This window comes from Podarcis muralis, chromosome 2 (genome assembly GCF_964188315.1).
Source record: "Podarcis muralis chromosome 2, rPodMur119.hap1.1, whole genome shotgun sequence".
Taxonomy (NCBI): Eukaryota; Metazoa; Chordata; class Lepidosauria; order Squamata; family Lacertidae; genus Podarcis; species Podarcis muralis.
Genome location: NC_135656.1, coordinates 115964632 through 115977275, shown reverse-complemented (window position 1 = coordinate 115977275; position 12644 = coordinate 115964632). Strand labels below are relative to the sequence as shown.

Genomic DNA, 12644 nt, shown 5'->3' with positions numbered 1-12644 from the left:
AGGTTCCATGAATACCTCTATGGCAGGACTTTTGACGTCATCACTGACCACAAGCCGCTCCTGGGCCTCCTCGCCGGTGATCGTCCAACTCCACCGGTCCTCTCACCGCGCATGCTGCGATGGACTGTTTTCCTGGCTGCCTACCACTACCGGCTTGTCCATTGCCCGGGGAAATCAATGGGCCATGCCGACGCCCTCAGGCGTTGCCCTCTTCCAGCGTTTGTGGAAGACTCAGCTCCAGCTTCATCGCTCCTGATTGAGGATCTTCTGGCAGCGCCTGTATCGGCTGCCACTGTGGCCTCCGCATCTGCCCAGGATCGCACCATCAGCCGTGTGCTCAACTGGGTGTGGAGGGGGTGGCCACAAGGGCCTTTTGCATCGGAGTTCCAGCCCTTTGCAACCAGACAACATGAACTCTCGGCTCATTGCGGCTGTCTGCTGTGGGGAGACCGCGTCGTGATTCCCCAAAGACTCCGTCAACGCGTCCTGGAGGCTCTGCACGTTGGCCACCCGGGAATTGTCAAAATGAAGGCGTTGGCTCGGTGTTACGTCTGGTGGCCTAACATGGACGATGCCATCACTGCCTGGGTGTCCGCCTGTCAAGCATGCCAAGAATTGAGGCCTGCACCACCGGCAGCTAAGGGACACCCTGGTCGAGGGTGCACATCGATCTGGCTGGCCCCTTTCACGGCCGGACCTTTATGGTAGTGGTGGACGCCTATTCCAAATGGCTGGAGGTGGCCCTGATGCCCTCCACCACTACTGAGGCCGTCATCCGGGTGCTGCGAGGCCTGTTTGCGACGCATGGGTGTCCTGATGTCCTTGTCTCCGACAACGGACCACAGTTCACATCAGGCACTTTTGAGCGGTATCTTTTGGGACAGGGCATCCGCCATGCCCTAACGGCACCCTTTCATCCATCCAGCAACGGGCAAGCGGAGAGAATGGTGCGCTCGGCAAAAGAGGCACTGGCGCGCCTGGATCGGGGAGACTGGCACGAGCGGGTCGCCAAATACTTGTTCGTGCAACACATCACCCCTCATGCGGCCACAGGGCAGAGTCCTGCTGAACTGCTTATGGGCCGCCGCGTCAGGTCACCGCTTGACCGGCTGCACCCGGACTTTGCTGTGGCCGAACCCCCAGGCTGTGCCAACACGCCACGGTCATTTGTTCCAGGAAACCAGGTCTTTGCCCGGATCTATGTGGGGGACATTCCTTGGGTGCCAGCCACAGTAGTGGGAGTCACTGGACCTCGCTCGTACCAGGTGGCACTCGAAGACGGACGCTTGTGGTGCCGGCACATAGACCAGCTTAGGCGCAGGGTTGGGGACTTGGACACTACCGTGGTGCCCCCAACTGCGCTTGTGGCTCCAGAAGAGACACTTACAGATGGCGAGGCTCCACCTACACCTCCCTCGCAAACTGCCAGCGTGGAGCCGAACCAAGCAGCTTCAGAGGGTCTGCCAGACTTACCACAGACTCAGACCACTCCACTTGCGGTGGCTCCACCCACAGCAGCGGATCCAGGGGATTTGGTTTCAACGCCACCTAGGGTCGCACCACAGCCTCAGCAAGAATTGTGTGGCCCCCCGGACTTGGCTACCAGTTCCCGGCGGTCTGGCAGAGTTTCCAAGCGCCCAACTTATTTAAAGGACTATGTTGTTGGACATGTATCACTGTTGGTCTAAGTATGGGAAATGTAACCGATATGCTTTTGTGCCTAATTGAACCATTACGTGTAGTGCTGTATATAAGGAAACCATTACGATTGTAACTAACGCCTTATCTCGGTGGGGAGGGGTGTTATGTACTGAAGTTCTCACCCTGGGCCAGCAGGGGGGATACTGTAGATAGTTTTCACTCAGGTCCACGTCAGTTATTTTAGGCGGGAAACCCTGGGTTGTTGTTGCTACAATGTTAACAGCTGGCTGCCTATAAAAGCAGGCCAGCTGAGCTGTTTGCTGTTCAGTTTTCTGTTCCAGCTTACAAAATAAAGAGCTGCTTTGGAGAAATCGCTGTGTCGTCTGCCATGTCTACCCACTATTTAACATATGCAGTTTATTCTGTCTAATTTTCTGAACTACTGCTATCATTTTCAATTTCTTCTTGCTCTTCCTCTTTGTCATTTTTCCTCATGGACTTATAAAAAACCGCTTTGGGGGAAACGGAGCGAGGGGGGGACCTGTCCCCCCCCCCATTTTTTCGGTTTCCCCCCCCCAGGCCTTTCTATCTCTACTTGAGGACAGCCGGGGCAAAGCATAAGGCAGTTTTTTTGCATGCCAGGCCCAGAGGTAACCACCATCCAGTTACAGTCATACCTCGGGTTACAGACACTCCAGGTTGCATTTTTTCAGGTTACGGACCTGCCGAAACCTGGAAGTACCAGAACAGGTTACTTCCGGGTTTGGGGTCGCACATGCACAGAAGTGCTAAATTGCGCTTTGTGCATGCGCAGAAGAGCCAAATTGCAACCTGCGTGTGCGCAGATGCGCCGCTGTGGGTTGCGAACGTGCATCACACACGGATCACGTTTGCATCCTGAGCATCCACTGTACTGAATAGTATGTTGCACTAAGGCTCAAACTCTGAAAGGAAAAGGAGTGTGTGTGTTTTTAATTGAATTTGTTATTATATATTATAAACTGCATGATGGTAAGAGAGCCTTCTAAACATTTTACAAAAATATACAACAGAATATTAAAATGATTGATAAAACACAGTTAAAAGCAGGTATTTAAGAGTCAGCAGTGGTTAAAAAGATGTAAATCGCATGCAGCTTCTACGTGTTCAGATGGGCTGGCCCTCACGAAAATGTTTTGAGCAGTTGCCAGAAAGAGTACAGTGAGAGCACCTGCCTGGTGTCAGTCGGAAAGGAGCTCCAAAGTGGGGGTGCAAAAAGGCCTGGGGGAAAAATTGAAAAATGGGGTGGGGGGAGTTTCTTCAGGTTTTTTCCAAAGCCATTTTTTTTCAGGGAAAATTGAGGTGGGAAATAGTGTGTGGAATATTCAAACTATATTAAACTATTTTTTTCAATTTTTCCAGAAAAAACGGCTTCGGGGGGAAATGGAAATAACTAATATTATTATTATTATTATTATTATTAGAATTTATATACCGCCCTATACCTGAAGGTCTTAGGGCGGCTCTCAGAACAAAATCAAAACCACAAAATATATAATCAAAACAAAAACAAAAACAAAAACCCAATACCCCCCCAAACCCCACATTTTAGAAGGGTATGGGATCAAGCATAGATCTCAATATCAGGCTTCTGCCTGCTTCTAGCCCAGCTGTCGCACTCAGCTCTGGCCTTTGTCTTTTGCACCATCAACCAGTTAAGGGAACAGACCACACCCATTTGCAATCTAGCACAGAGCCATTTCTTTTGTTACCTTAAAGGCCCATATTTAGAGGGCCATTACCTCACCAGGAAGCTAGCCTGTCTATTCCAGGAATTGAATCCATGGTGAACCCAGGATTTAAAAGGGGGCTCAGGCGTGCAGCCCACCCCTAAAAAACTCAGTAACATTACTGTTAAATTTTATGGGAAGCAATGCATATGTAAATCAATCACTTTTTGTTGTTGTTTAGTCGTTTAGTCGTGTCCGACTCTTCGTGACCCCGTGAACCAGAGCACGCCAGGCACTCCTGTCTTCCACTGCCTCCCGCAGTTTGGTCAAACTCATGCTGGTAGCTTCGAGAACACTGTCCAACCATCTTGTCTTCTGTCATCCCCTTCTCCTTGTGCACTCCATCTTTCCCAACATCAGGGTCTTTTCCAGGGAGTCTTCTCTTCTCATGAGAAGACTTTTACTTTTACTACAATCACTTTTACAGTCATACATTGGGTTGAATGTGCTTCGAGATGAGCACGTTTGAGTTGTGCTCCGCGGCAACCCAGAAGTAACGGAGCGCGTTACTTCCGGGTTTTGCTGCTTGCGCATGCACAGACGCTCAAACTGACATCACACGCATGCGCAGAAGCACCGAAACGTGACCCACGCATAACGTGGTTATGTTTGCTTCTAGATGCAAACAGGGCTCCGGAACGGATCCCGTTCGCATCTAGAGGTACCACTGTACTATGTTATAAAATCCTCAAGGGCTTACGATCACAGATCCTCTGAAGAGCCCTCTCCCTTCCTGCTGTTTCCAGCTGGAATAATAATACTAATAATAATAATATTCAGAAGCATCACTGCCTCCAACAGCAGAGGCAGAGCATAGCCACCATGGCTGGTAGCCATTGATAGCCTTTTACCTCAGTGAATTTGTCTAATCTTTTAAAGCTGTCCAAGTTGGGGGTCTTGCCTCAATGCACTACGGCGAAGAAGTACTTTAACAATGTAACATTAATGTTAAAAATCAGCAACAAAAATGAAAAGATGCAGATAATAACCCAGAGTTCAGATCATAACAATCTCCAGCAACACCAGCAAAGGCACTGGATAATTAATATGTTCGAATAGATGCTGAAATGTCATCCCTGTTGAAGTCTGCCTGAGCTCAGAGGGAATTCTATAAGAAGAAGACCACCACCACCATTAAGTGGGAAGAGAGGAATTGGTAGCAAATCTGACAAACTTTGCCTTCTTTTGTAACATTCGTATCTTTTCTATGGAGCCCCCGATATTCACCATACTCCCAATTTTATAACACTTCTCATCATTTTCTATCAAGAATTTTCCCAGCCTAAAAGTGTGTGTTTGGGATATTGCAGTGGGTTTCAGTTTGTTGCTGAGTCAGTCCACCCTAGCCCAATATGAACCAGCACCCCACACAGTTACTTCCACCAATGGCTTTCTATTATCCTGGCAGCACTTGTGTTCTGCTTTGAAATAAATCTGGAATATGGCTTAATTCGTATTTGCCATATGCTGTTTTATTGGGTTTAAAAAACAAACAAACACCCAACACCCCGTGTTTACTTGCGCTTAAATAAAATATTAAAAGAGCATGGTTTTCACGTGGTTTCGATTTCTGTACCTGTTCGGCAGATGTCACTAGATCGCGGTCCCTTTCAGCACTCCAATTCTATGATTCTGTCACCTTCTCGTCCTTGGGCTCCGGAAGTTTGGCCCCTTCGCCGTTCCGTAGTCGGCTCTGGGCGGCACTACAATTCCCAACATGCTCCGGGCGAAGCAAGACCGGCGTGCCTGGGAACGTCGCCACGTCCTTTGCATATTATGTTTTTCGAGATGCAAGATGGGAGGGTCTTTTTAATTGCTGCTAGCTAGACGAGAAGTCGGTCCCCCCCCCCCTCCATAAAGGCGCGAGTTTGCAAGACGCTGTTGGGCTAGAAACCTGGTGAAATCGCGAGCCTGGGAATCTCCTCCCGAGGAGACCAAGTAAGCCTTTTTATGGGTCTTTTTTTTTAGGCGGGCTGCGGGGAAACGGCTGGGGAGCCTTAACAATGCAAGACTCGAGCGGCTTCAGCCTGGTTTCATGGAGCATTTGCCCCTCTTTATTTTGCGCGGCCTTTATTTAAAATAAAATAAAATACTATTTTAAAAAAATAAAAATAGATTTAACAGGGCGCCACCCCTCCCGGGAAAATGCAAGATCTCCAGTAGTTTTGAGATGCCAGGAAAAAGGGAGGGAGGTTGGGTCAAACGGGCTTTAGCATCCCATCGATTTTAACGCGAAAACGAGTTGAAGGCGCTCAGATCTTCGCCGCTGGAACCGATAAGCCTTTTTCTTTTTATGTTGCTGAATCGGTCCCCTTGTTTCTTTGTGTGTGTGTCTCTCGGAGAAGGCGCGAGCAGCGCGGGAGGGCGGGTAAAAATAGGATTTTATTTTGCTTTGTTTTTTTTCCTTTGCGGAAAAACCCCAGAGGATTTTCCTTTGCGGAAAGAAAGGCGCTCACTTGCCATACTAATTTGTTCCTCGCGATTTCCCTTTTAGAAACAGCAACGCTAAAGGAGTAGAAAACGTTCCCAGGAGCTTTGGGAGCACATAAGATGGCGCGCGCGGGGTGCGGATTTTTTTTTTAGGAAGGAAACTGCCACCCACGTGACACTGCCGTGCGAAGGCTGACCTAATTTTCTGGAACCTTCGCTATGCTGTAATTCATATTTGCTGTAAGCCGCCCTGGGACTATCTGGCGAAGGGCAGGTAATCAACATTATTATTACTACTACTACAACTCGTATTGGTAGTGATCATCATATTAAACACTTGAATAGGAACTTGAAGGCTGTTCTTTGCAAGCTTGCATCTGAAGGGCTCAGTTATGTGAGGGATCAAACCTGCAAGCTTGGCATCATCAACACCATGCTCTCTAACCAACTGAGGTTCCTTCTAAATATCAGGAGCTTGAGAGCCAAGATGTTGGACTAGGTGAGCCAGGGCTCTTAAGACTTACTTCTGAGTAAACAAGTAAAAGATGGCAAAGCATATCCATAGCTAAATTTGCAATCTTAAGCATACCCACAGGAGAATGTTAAACATACTGTATTTATATCCCGCTTTTACCCGCACCCCGGGACTCGAGGAGACATAACACAAATTAAAACGGCACAGATAAAATACAGAAAGCTAAAAACTCGTAAAAGATCATCGGTATACAATAATTGCACAGATAAAAGGAAAAAGCGAAAAACTCATCGGTATACAGTGGGACACGGGTGGCACTGTGTGTTAAACGACAGAGCCTAGGACTTGCGGATCAGAAGGTCGGCGGTTCGAATCTCCGCAATGGGGTGAGCTCCCATTGCTCGGTCCCAGCGAACGGGATCCGTTCTGGAGCCCCGTTCACATCCAAAAGCGAACGCAACCTGCGTCTGTGGGTCGTGATTCGCCGCCTCCGCGCATGACGTCATTTTGCGCATGTGTGAGTGGCAAAACCCGGAAGTAACACGTTCCGTTACTTCCGGGTTGCCGCAGAGCGCAACCTGAAAGCGCTCAACCTGAAGCACATTTAACCCGAGGTATGACTGTACAATGGGACGTGGGTGGCACTGTGGGTTACACCACAGAGCCTAGGCCTTGCCGATCAGAAAGTCGGCGGTTTGAATCCCCGCAACGGGATGAGCTCCCATGGCTCAGTCCCAGCTCCTGCCCACCTAGCAGTTCGAAAGCACGTCAAAGTGCAAGTAGATAAATAGGTACCGCTCCGGCGGGAAGGTAAACGGTGTTTCCATGCGCTGCTCTGGTTCGCCAGAAGCGGCTTAGTCATGCTGGCCACATGACCCAGAAGCTGTATGCTCGCTCCCTCAGTCAATAAAGCGAGATGAGCGCCGCAACCCCAGAGTCAGTCACGACTGAACCGAATGGTCAGGGTTCCCTTACCTTATATAATACTTGCACAGATTTTTTAAAAAGCTAAAAACTCGTAAAAGATCATAGGTAAAAAGTAACTACAGTCATAGGTAAAGGGGACCCCTGACCATTAGGTGCAGTGTGACCGACTCTGGGGTTGCAGCGCTCATCTCGTTTTATTGGCCGAGGGAGCCGGCGTACAGCTTCCGAGTCATGTGGCCTACAGTCATACCTCGGGATAAATACACTTAAGGATAAGTATTTCTGGGTTGCGCTCCGCAGTGACCCGGAAGTAACGGAGCGCGTTACTTCCGGGTTTTGCTGCTCGCGCATGCGCAGATGGTCAAAATGACGTCATGCGCGCCCAGGGGCGCCGACTTATAAAAAATATTGGGGGGGCCCATACCGGGGTCCTGCCCCGGGAAGTTTTCTAAGTTCCAATGTCAGCGGCGCCCGGCAGAACCGCCCTCTCGGCCACGGCAGCCCGGCTCTCCCAGCCCCCGGGGGCCGCCCTCCTCCCTCGCGCACCCGCAGCGTTCCCGCCCGGGGAGGCGGCGCCCCCAGGAGAGGCGGCGGCGGCAGCCGCCGCGCGCGGCCCGGGCTCCCCTTGCCGGCCGTGGGAGCCAAGGCGCGCGACGAGGGCAGCCGAGGAAAGGAACGCGCGGCCCCGTCCCGCCCTCGCCACTCACCCTTCTGCAGCGGCCCCCTCAGGCCCCATGGAGTCGGCGCCTATGTGCGCGCCGTCAAGTCCGTTCAGTATGTGACCGGGGTCCAGAACAGATCGCGTTCGCATCCCGAGGTACCACTGTAAATCATGATCTTTTACGAGTTTTAGCTTTTTGTCTTTTATCTGTGCCGTTTTAATTTGGGCTAAGTCTCTTATGGAATCAAAAGAGTACAGTAGACAATCGGGTTGCGAACATGATCCATACGGGATGCACGTTCGCAGCCTGCGCATGCGCGGGTTGCGATTCGGCGCTTCTGCGCATGCGCAAAGCGCACTTTTGCGATTCGGCGCATGTGCAAAGCGCGATTTTGCGATTCGGCGCATGTGTGACTGCCGAAACCCGGAAGTAACCCGTTCCAGTACTTCCCGGGTTTCAGCAGTCCGCAGCCCAAAAAAACGCAACCTGAAGCGGACCTAACATGAGGTATGGCTTTATTAAAAACGAATCTAGCAACATTTACTAAAAACAGCACAGCACTATTAAAAGCCCTTTCTTTAAAAAAAACAGTTCATTCCAAACGGCTTGTTGGAATAAAACAGTCCTCGCCTGCGGGCAGGACAAAAAGGAGGGAGCTGGTCTACCTTCTCGAAGAAGGGTGCTCCAAAGTCTGAAAGCATCCTGTGTCCCCATGAAGTGTGCCGTTAAGCAGAGCTCACCCGTTCATGAGACGAGGTGAAGTGCCCACCCCAGGCAGCGCATGTGCTGCCAAGAGGGAGGTGTTCCAGTGCGCGGCGTTGCCCCCCCCCCCCCCGGTGGAGAAGCTGAGCGACACAGATGAGTGCTCTGGCTCCTGCCAAGTTCAGTGAGAGCTGGGGTGCAGCGGTGGGGAAAGCGAAGGAGATGGCAATTCCCGTTTCACCACAAGTGGCAAAATGGATCTGGCCGCCCCTGTCTGTAAGGGTGGTGGAACTGGAAGAAGGGCGTCCTGAGTTTCCACAGGTTTATAAGGGAGGATACGGTCTTTCAGATAGTCTGGGTCTGGCACGCCGGATACCCCCCCCCCCGGGGTGCAGAAAGAGCCCACTGTGCCCAACACGGCCGGGTGTGAGAATGCTGCCTCCGCAGCATATTTGCATGGCACTGCCCAGCTGAGGATTGGGGTGGAAGCACTACCGCAACTCTCCTCCTCCTCTCTGCCTCTCGGGTCAGATCTGGATCTGATCCAGGACCGGAGCTGCTGCGGGTGGGTGCGAGTTGCACGCTGGAGCCAGGCCCAGTGAGGGAGCCTGGGGTGCGTGCCTGGATTTGCCCCCTCTAAAAAATGTGCCCAGGGCTGCACAGCTCCCCCCCCCCCCATGCTATGCCACTGCCTGGGCCTGTGTGCATTTTGTTTTTTAGGGAATATAGCTATAAAAGGCAAGTTTAGTCCTTTTTAATTAACTGGTTGTTGTTTAAGCAATGTGGTTAGCATTGAACTGCCTGCAAAACTGAAGGTTTTTCTAAATCAAAGGCCATTCAGTGGTAGAGTAGACACTTTGCATGTAGAAACTCCAAAATTCAATCCCCATCAAACTCTATATAATATTTTTGTTCCTCCTGATGTTTCATTGGAGCATTTATTTTCAGTGTTAAATTTACTTAAAATGTTTATTTTAAAACATTTGTGGCTTGCGGTTCAAACCCCTGAGGATTTGGTAGCTTTGATGAAAGCTTGTTGCGTTCTGTATGCAGATAGCTAGAGGCTCATAAGGCTTCAGAACATAATTGTGTGCCTTGATTAGTGGGCGGCCATTTTGCAACTGACTTAGTGAGCAGCCATTTTGTGACTGGCTGACTCAGAGCAAGTTGCTTTCTGGCAAGCTCCTGCCTTTCGGCTCTTGGCAAGGAATACAAGAGATAACTCTGATTAAGGAAAAAGAAAACTAGGTGGGGAAGAAACATTGCTGCCTTTTGTGGACTTTTGTAATCCCTCTTATCTCAAGTATTCAGCTGTACGCCAGGCTGATTAATAGGCAGAGCACGCTGGAATTTAATTTGTTTTTCCTATCCTCTTACGAATCAGGTTTAAGTTATCATTTTGTTTTTTCAGTGTTTGGCACAATCTTGGCTCTTGTTTCAGGAATAGCAGATCCTGTCTTCAAAGATTTTGGGATCTGGACGGTTAATAAGTATCTTGAAAAGCTGTTTGCTTTGATAGAGTAAGCATTTCCTGGCTGGCCTTTGAAGCTGATCTTCACTCCTCATGTACTGATGTAGCATCTCCAGAAGTTGTTTCAAGTTTGTGGTACAAACCACTCAGCTACAACAGGGATGGGCAGGCTCTAGACCCATTGATGTGGGGGTTATGTTTTACCCCCCCCCCCCCGTATACACATAATTGCCTAAAATGGGGAGTTGCATGTATTAGCTCATCTGATGGAAGGGGAATCTTCCTCGTGTGAGACAGTCCCAGAGGGTCTCCTTGCTGTATTGATTGGTGGCTTTCTCAGAGCATTTGGATCAGGCAAATATCATTGTCATGTTTGGGCTGTGATTCCTAGACATCTTGATTACTGGTGTTGGTTTTGTGTACAGTGGTATCCCCGGTTACGAACAGAAACTGTAACCGAGGTGCCTGTTCTGCGCATGTGCAAGTGGCAAACACATCCGGTTTTGCCGCATTCACAACCCAAAGTTTATGTTACCCGAAGGTAACGTAATCCGATGGTCCACTATAGTTTTTTCTGTGTGTGTCTATATGCTGCTCTTTTTTCTCTTGGGTGGCTTATTCCAGGAGTAGACTGGTTGGTTTGTGGACTTCGCCTGGGGCGCAGTGGCTGCATCAAGTATGATAGTCAAGTGAGAGACAGGCAAACAAACATACCAACCGACAAACAAGACACATAAAGGAATCAACAGGTAATCATACATGACACAGTTGGGTGGGACCAGAGAGGGTGGCGGGAGCAAATTACACACGCACAAAATAACAACAATAACAATAATTTATACCCTGGTCATCTGGCTGGGTTTCCCTAGCCACTCTGGGCGGCTCCCAGCAGAATACAGTTACAGGCGCTTCAGGTTGCTTTTTTTGGGTTATGGACTCGCCGAAACCCGGAAGTACCAGAACGGGTTACTTCTGGGTTTCGGCGGTTGCGCAGAAGCACAAAAGTGCTGAATTGCAACCCACACGTGCACAGACGCGGTGCAGCGGGTTGCGAACGTGCATCCCGCACGGATCACGTTTGCAACCTGAGCGTCCACTGTATGAATAATAATTAAAAAATGATAAAACACTACACATTAAAAACTTCCCTGTAGATGTATAGATCTAGATATATGGGGGAAAGGGTGGGTGCACGTATGCATGTGTAAAAAAGTTAAAATAATTTTTTTAAAAAATATTTTTTTTAGAGGACCTGGACCTCTATTGGGGCTGGGGAGTGGGGTCAAGGACATGATTTTCACCCAAATCAGCTGTTGCGGGTTTGGCCTCAGCTGGTCTGGGGGCCAAGGAGCCTGTCAGTGGTGGTTGCTACTCTTGCGCTTCATTGAGGGGAGAGATGGCAAGTGCGCTGATTAGCTGGTGAGCAGCATTTCTTGACCTGCGAACCCAGCCCTCTTGGGTTTAGAAAAAAGAAAGGGGAGACGGGAAAGGAAATTGGGGTGGGGGGAGAGGAAAACCAAAGAAAGCAATAGACTGAGGGGAATAAGACTCACGCGAACAGCATGTGGCTCATCCCTGCCTATAGATCCAGCCTTCCTGGCGGGGCAGCCGCCGCCAACCTCTCTGGCGCTCTTGCCCCCCCCCCCCCCGCAAGTGGGGGAGGGAAAGAAGGGAAGAAAGAAAAGGATGTATAAAACTGGTCCGTTGGCACACGGTCCTCCGCCGCTCTGGCTCCTCCGGCAGGGCGACTGCCACAGACCATTCCACACACACCCTTCTGCAAGGCATACCAGGCCAGAGGGCAGTGTGTTTCGGGGTCAAAAAGAATATGGGTGTGGGACAGAGGTTGTTCCCACTGTCCAGCCTCATGGGAGTCAGAACCCCAAGCTGTTGTGTGACTTCACTCCCCTAGCGTTTGTGGGTGCTCATAAGTCCCATTTGTACCAAGGGATGGATTGGGTTTCACCCCTTTTACCCCTCGTTTGATTTGTGGTTTTTGGCGCGGTTTTACACCTAGGGTGTTGGGTGGTGCGGGAAAATCTGGCAACTTTTCTTCAGTCTTTCCCAAGGTAAAAAGAATAAGTTCCAGTTTTCAGGCTAGTTCAGACAGAAATACATTGGGATACATAGAGACGTGGGTGGTGCTGTGTTCTAAAGCACTGAGTCTCTGGGGCTTGCCAATCAGAAGGTTAGTGGTTCAAATCCCCGCGATGGGGTGACCTCCCGTTCTATCCCAGTTCCTGCCAACCTAGCAGTTTGAAAATACTCCAGTGCAAGTAGATAAATAGGTACCGCTGTGGTGGGAAGGTAAACGTTTCCATGAGCTCTGGCTTCCGTCACGGTGTTCCGTTGCGCCAGAAGCGGTTTAGTCATACTGGCCATATGACCCGGAAATCTGTCTACAGACCAATGCTGGCTCCCTTGACCTGAAAATGAGATGAGTGCTGCAACCACATAGTTGGATTTGACTGCACTCGTGTGGCGCTGTGGGTAAAAGCCTCAGTGCCTAGGGCTTGCCGATCGAAAGGTCGGCGGTTCGAATCCGTGCGACGGGGTGCGCTCCCGTC

General features: G+C 50.0%; 2 protein-coding genes across 7 annotated transcripts in view; one reads left to right on the top strand and one right to left on the bottom strand.

The window, feature by feature from the left end:
* LOC114592248 (uncharacterized) overlaps nt 1-5112 on the bottom strand; it is a 33324-nt gene extending 28212 nt beyond the window's left edge. For all 4 annotated transcript variants that reach the window (XR_013391236.1, XM_077921977.1, XM_077921973.1 and 1 more), the window contains exon 1: nt 4987-5112. The gene's annotated coding sequence lies outside the window, so the exon portion shown is untranslated. The remainder of the gene's footprint in view (nt 1-4986) is intronic.
* Nucleotides 5113-5198: 86 nt separating this feature from the next.
* LOC114592143 (uncharacterized) overlaps nt 5199-12644 on the top strand; it is a 48824-nt gene continuing 41378 nt past the window's right edge. For 2 of the 3 annotated variants that reach the window (XM_077920950.1, XM_077920946.1), the window contains exon 1: nt 5199-5348. The gene's annotated coding sequence lies outside the window, so the exon portion shown is untranslated. Of the gene's footprint in view, nt 5349-5904; nt 6115-12644 lie in introns of all 3 variants that reach the window. The other variant, XM_077920948.1, reaches the window with a different exon arrangement.